Here is a 7,567-nt window from a genome sequence, read left to right as displayed (position 1 = left end):
ATCCACCTCCTTGCGCATTGTAGGCCAAAAAAAAAGATGATTGTACCAACTGTAAAGTGATATCTCGGCCGACATGCCCTTCACCATGCAACTCCCTGATGATTTGAAGGCGGAGACTAAATTCAGGGATGCACAACTGATTGCCTTTGAAAAGGAAACCTTCATGGACAAGAAAATCAGACCTCTGTCCAGATTGTATACCCTATAGAAAAATAAGGATCAACTGCTAGCTGCTCCATGAGGACATCCAACCCGGCACACTAACCCTCATGGAAACTAGCTAATTACTCCTCCGACTCAATGCATTCTGAACCAGGAATTCGGATCTGATACCAACTGATGCATCGTACAAAAACAAACAAAGATAACCAAGAATGAGCTATTGATTCTAAAAGAATAACCAGGACAATCTCTTCAAAACCACGTTGATTCTACGAATACCCTGGGATTGGCTTCAAAATCTGGGTTAACACACATAATTTTTGGGAGAAAATTGAAAGTTCATAAAATTGATGATCGACCATCCAAATTACATAAAAAAAACAGTTAAATAAGAATAAGAAATTAAAACGGAACCCTAAAAGTCCATGGGCCAAATACAAACCCAAAAACAAAACCCAAAAATTAAGGAAAAATAACAAAATTGTTCATAACTCCATTTAGAAAGCGATTTTGGGCTCAAAAATGGGTAAGCCCCCTTTGGGTACTTATCTAGACGTGCTCCTTGCTCCAAGCTTCAATTTGACTGGTCGTAGGCCCAAAACGGAGGTCCGTAGCCAAAGTTATGGCCATTTCCATGAAGCCCCTTTAGTCACACGATCGTGGGCCTCGACAAACGTAACGGCCCGATCCTCTACACTAGGGCCCGCATCAACATGCAATACCAGGCATAAAATTTATGCTCCCATTAGCTTTAACATGTATTCATAAATCAACTGGACTTCTAGAATTCAATACCTTTTGACTTTCTCATGGAAGTGCAGATTCCTATTTAGCGATTTCATCATCAAGCCTCTAATTAGGCTTCTTAAGCTTATGCACTTTGTCTGGATAATGTATTTGTTCAAACTCTTTCACGAAGTGATAAACATATCTCCTAAAATTCTAAACAATTTATTACCATTCCTCACAATTCAAAATACGAAAACGGATGTCGTAATCATATTGTGAATTTGAGAACGCAATTAATACAACCAATATCCATATTGATCTTTATCATATCATTAAAATCTATCAGCGAAATTTTTTCCTCATAATCTTTTTCATGAATTAGAGAGAAACCTTTTCCATCTAGATTTGATGGTGCATACGTTCCTGTTCATGTGAATCTATCATTTCGAACCTATATTCATAAGACAAGGTTTAGGACAAACCAAATTCAAATTTAGTTTTCTTTCATGGATTGAACTTCGCTATTAAGTTTCTTGCATTCTGGCAGCACAAGATCCCAATAGTGCTTCCATGTTGTTATCATCTCACCCATATTGATGATTGTACTTTCACTGACCTACGTGCTTAGATTTTTGTCGTTAAATAAAGAGCGTAGAACTCATAAGCATTGCTAACTCAACTGGAGGTGCACAAAAATAAGAATATGTCAATTAAACACAACATGTTATCAACCTCAGTTCATGTGCTAGTGCCTAGTGATAACTAAAAGGCTTATAGTCAGTTGACTCTCGCAAGATCAAGATTAACATGACTCCCACTGATTTCTTGACATGTGAGTTTTCTCAAGGAACATTCCTTGAAGAGCTAAAACAAACATTCAAAAGGTCATGTGAAAACACTTCATAGAATAGGAGTCATTTTATCTTTTGTTTCTTGATCAACGAAAAACATCAAAACTCCAATTTTAAATGTGCTAAAGTAAGAAAACATTATTACTCCACATGTTATCATCCTTCTTAGCTTGAATTTAGTTTCAAGATACGATTCATAGTTACTAGAGCATGGCTCTAAAACTAGATTTGGAATCAAGCATGACTGATCTATGATCGAACCATTTCAAACAATGTTCAATTCCCCTTCTTATTCATATAATTGCACTAAGATGTTCTTAGAGGATTAATTATGATACAATTCCATAATTACTAACATGATTCTAAAACACTCTCCTTTCTTTTCAGATTTGAGAATCTTTTATCTTTCTGCTTAATTGATTCTTTTATTCGTTCTGGTACTCTTTTATTCGTTCTGGTACTCTTTGAATCTTTTCAAAGTATCATAATTCTGTTTAATCTTATAAACGCAACCATATTTACTAAAACATCAATAGATCATAACGAATAGAGTTATCGTCCCTTTGTAGTGGATCCATATCAACATGTACTAGATCCATTAGTCCTTTACTTGCCTTACATAAGCGTGTGATCAATGAATTAAGTCATAATTTCCAATGAACAAGATTATCATATATTATACAGTCTGACTTGTACAACACCAAGTATATGTCCAGTTGGTGATGAGATTTCTTTTCATTTGGTCAATTATGACAATACCACAAATGATATCATAAGAATCAAATCCATAATTAATATTGCTATTATTAGAAACATAATTAAAATTTTCATTAATTCCATTACAAGGAAATAATATAAGGCAACTAAGTAAACCAAAACTTCACTTTAAATGAAAAAATGGAACTTGTCCTTACAATGCATGAAATGAAAAACTATATTTCTAAACATCTCCGAAGAGTAATATAAATCTATTAAATTATCCTAACTCCTTAGTAGTAGCTCCAAATTCTAACCATCGAACCATGTGACCAAATTCCATTTCCAACGGTCAGATTTAACTCGCTTCACTTAAGCTTCCTTCTTTCTTTTAGATCTTGCAATACCATCAAAATATGATCATCACATTATGTATTAAGAGTCTAATAATATGAACCTATGGATTTAGATAATGGATGTACCTTAAGTAGATTCGCACGAAATGACTTTACTATCTCTAAAATCTTTTAGGTATTTCGGGCAGCTTCGCTTCCAATGTCCCTTCAATTGGAAATTGAAACAAATGGATTCATTGGAATTCTTGAAATTAGACCCTATAAGCATTTCTACTTTAATTGTGTTCTTAAGCATTTATGCTTCAGCAACCATCAACATATAGGTCAGATCAATTAGGGTCACATTGAGATTCCTCGTATAAAAGTTCTTAATGAACTGAACATATGACTCAGGAAGAGAAAGAATAACCAAATCATTGGATTGCTCCTGTGGGAATACGATACCCATCATTTACAATTTGTCAATGTACAACTTCATTTTTAGAACGTGCGCACACAAAAATTTCCATATTTATGTTTACATGCCAATAGGGCTTGAGTAGTTTCATATCTTTCAACTCAAGGAAAGCATGACGTTGGGAGAGTCACATGAGGAGGATGTGGAAGATTGAATAGTGACGATATCCAATTCCACCATTTCCTAATGAATGGAATACATTTTCACCTTGTCTTGAAAGTGGAAGACCATCTCCATAAGATTGAGGAAAACCATTTCCATAAGAACGAGGAAGAACATTATTGTCTTGATTTGACATTCAAAATTTAGGAGAAGAGAGAATTCAAGTTAGTTGATTTTAATCCTTAATTATTAACCCATGATTTAAATTAAGGCCAGGATCCATATTTTCGATTCGATCTTTGAAGAGGGATTTCGTAATCAAATTCAAATCTATTTTAGGTAGGTAGAGTCATCTCACCAATTTCAATCACATGAAACTCCTAGATCTTTTGAGATTCATTGAATCTTATCAATGACATGAGTAATCTCGATTATGCTCTTACCAACTGTGATCGGGATGCCAAGGATCACAATTCAGATGTGAATAACCATGCAAACCCACTTAACAACCTTGAGTTCATTTATCATATTGAATTGATGTGCCGGTGAACCACACGCGCTCCATTAATAATGATAATTTTTCATTTATCCATCACCTCAATTTTATAGTCCCAAATTAGTGTCCCGATTAGCCACACACGCTCCACTAACGATATATAAAGAATGATGTGCGTTTTCATGGGTTAGTATACATTTCACATTTTTCCTAAAGTAACTAGAATGAGATTTAGAAAAGATTTTGTTACTTTATAGTATCATACTTTTAGAGGTTATGTCCTATCACACTCGTTCAGCTAACAACCTTCCACCATACAAGGGAGCGGTGGGTAAGATTGGACACCCAATGATAGTTATTTTATATGTCGTTTCCTTATACCCTCCCCCCCCCCTAGAGTATGGAATCATGAATGAGGCCTACTATTGATTTGACTTACTTGTCTTATACATATAATACATTAAAGTTTTAATCATATGTAGTATAAGGTGTATTTTAAAACTTTTCAAAATACTAGGTTTAAAATTAATTATCTAAATTAATCGATTATTTAATTAATCATTTAGACATTTAAAATTAATTATGTTAATCAATTAATTAAATCATTTAAACATGTCATGGATTTATAATTATATTTTAATTAATCTTATATTTAAATTTATTATTAAATCCATAAGGATGATTCATTTAATTAATCTTATAATTAAATATTATCTTTCGAAGATTATCTCATAATATTTAGGGTTTTTATTTTAATTATCTAAGGCATGGAAAAAATAGGATTTTGACATATGTAAAACTAGATAATTACCAAAATTAACTACACAAATCAGGTTAGGCAGCAAAATCCCGAAAATCGGATTCATACTGAAGTTACGACATGACACAACAATTGTCACGACATAAGGACATTTTTTTCTTCGAAAAATCGATTTTCTTCAGGTTCAACTCATGTACAACCAATGTTAGACACACCTAGGCTCTGATACCACAATGAGTTTTATAGGTTATAAGAACTATGTTCTTGCGGAGTTTCACTTAACATTTAAGGACACATGCAACCTAAAGGATCTATGTCAACATACTATGAACAACAAAAACAACATGAACCCTAATTGAATACCTAGTATAATAAAAAAACACAAGAATTAGGGTTACATACCTTTGATTTGTTGTAGTAAACAAGTCACTTCAATCCTTCCTTTGAAGAGCTTGGAAAGCTAGCACCAAAAGTATGATGCCTCTAATGGCTCACACCCAAACCCTAGAACTAGAGGACATTTGAGGAGAGAGGAGGAGAGGAAAATTTTGTTCCTAAGGCTATTAGGAAGTGCATGAATGAAATTAAGGTCATAAGGGGTCCTATTTATACTTTAGGAAACTTAGGTAGCGTTTGGTATACGAACTCGATATAACAGAACTAGACTACACGGAACTAAACTGGACGGGACAGGTCTAAATAAAATTTTGATATAGCGTTTGGGGTTATTAGGAACAGAAAAGACATATAGTCTTAAAATTACTAAATTACCCTTAATATATATTTACAATTTTTTGGATTGTTTTTTAAGCATATTATGATTATATATGATAATAGTTTGATGGGTTTATACTTTCTTTCGTTATATATAGGTATATAAAAATTGATTTTATCTTTACCTCAATCTTTGTGCCTCATCTTTTCCTCCGCCATATCTCTGCAACTAAACCCTATTTGATTTTCCCTTTCTTTTCTTATTGTTAATCAACATTAGTTCCTTCACACACATTTATTTAAGCAAGTCATATTTTAGTGAACCTAGTGGTATGCCTTATCTCGTTCCATAAAAATAAATAATTCTAAAGAACAAAAGAAGATTCTCCTATTAGTCGTAGTGACAGAGGCAAGGACAGTGGTGAAGTCGTTGGAATAGTTTGACAAAGGTGAGATCAGGAGAGGGGAAGCCTGAATAATCATTACCGAAGATATGTGAATATACGATGGAAGTGAGATGGTTGGGCAGTGGATGTGAGATGAGCAAATGGTAGAAGTGAGGCCCCTTCAGTGTAAATGAGGTCTGAGGGTTTTTTTGTAATTCTTATTTATGACCCATGTTGTTCTATCAATTTGGGTTTGACTGAAATTTAAGGTTGTAGTCCTGTTTGACTTGGTCATTGTCCCATCCAATACTTGTTCTATCCATGCCAAACGCCTTTTAAATTTTCTTGTTATGTTCAGTCCAGTTCTGCTCTACTCACCAAATCATCTTCTTATATGCATCCAAGAGGCTTATGGAAACCCCTATGAAGCTCCTAAAACTGTCCACCCTTGGATGGTTCTAGAATTGCTTCTTTTGTTCAACTATTGAATAATTACAATTCACCCCTTGCACCTTTAAATAATTCCAATTAACCCCAAATTAATTCCAGATTAATTATGATTAATAATTAATTAATTCTAATTGATTTCTTATTAATTTATTAACATTATAAATTAACAAATCAATTGTTTAACTATTGATCTCATATTAATTTATTAATCATATAATAAATTAATAAATCAACTATCTATTTCAAATAATATATTAATCATATGATATATTAAGAAATCATTTCCTCATAATTTCCCATTCGTTTATTAATCATATAATAATTTAATAAATCATCATCTCTCTATAAATGTCATTCTAATCAAGTTATAGTTATGAGGGCAAATCAAAAAGGACTTTGCTTCTAATTACAATAATATACCAATTTAGTTATTGGCTTAGACACCTTAATCAAACACCTACTACCCTCAACACCTATCCGTACGTATCTTGAGAATTGTCTCAAAGTCCCTAAGTCACTACACCAAACCACTAATAATATTATATACTCGTGCCACCCCTTAGCACACACTACTGCTCATATATCACACACAAAAGGCATCTATCCTAACCAGGTACTCTATCCTAACTCATAGCATGCACTTCATACTATAACACATATAACAACAATTCAGTCACAACACATAAAGAAAGTATGGATATTTTGGGAAATCATTTTTCAAGCTACGGCTGACTGTACACATTGTATCTTCTCTTTACTTCTCTTAAAACGAATCGTTTCCAAAAAGGTTATAAAACCCTCATATCCATAGTTTGAGTTTGGAATCCCACAAGTGTTCATCCAAATCCCTCAAACCAGGGCTCTGATACCAACTTGTAACGTCCCATTTCCACATCAAAAAATTTCATTTTTAATTAAGATAAAATTACTTAGTTTTAGAATACAAGTTAAGAAAACCATTTGTTCCAATGTACATTGTTTAAAATCAGAGTATTATAGTAAACGTGGAATCTTCATTGTTGCTGGTGAATGTGTATAGTCACCTAAATTTCAGATCTGCCACATATAGACGCCGCGGGACACTAAGGACCCACAAAGTTTCCAACTTTATGGAGTCCCAACACTCTAACATATCTAATCATGAACCATAATGCATAAAACGCTAGATCTAGTAAAAAGAAACCATAAAGCATGAAGCTTAAATAATCAAAAGGGTCCACAGAAGTTGCTAGAATATGCCAATGAAGCTTGCAAGTTGGATGTATGCCCCAAAGATGTTCCTATCTTCTTTAAGTCTCCAAAACACCCTCAAAAACTCAAGAAATCATGGACAGGGCTAAGATTTCGTTTGAATGGAGTGGAGTCTGAAGAATATACCCTATGTGATGAGATAAGTTCCTTAAATATG

This window comes from Lactuca virosa, chromosome 5 (assembly GCF_052849685.1).
Source record: "Lactuca virosa cultivar CGN04683 chromosome 5, Lactuca_virosa_CGN04683_v6, whole genome shotgun sequence".
Lineage (NCBI taxonomy): Eukaryota > Viridiplantae > Streptophyta > Magnoliopsida > Asterales > Asteraceae > Lactuca > Lactuca virosa.
This window is presented reverse-complemented; position numbering follows the sequence as displayed.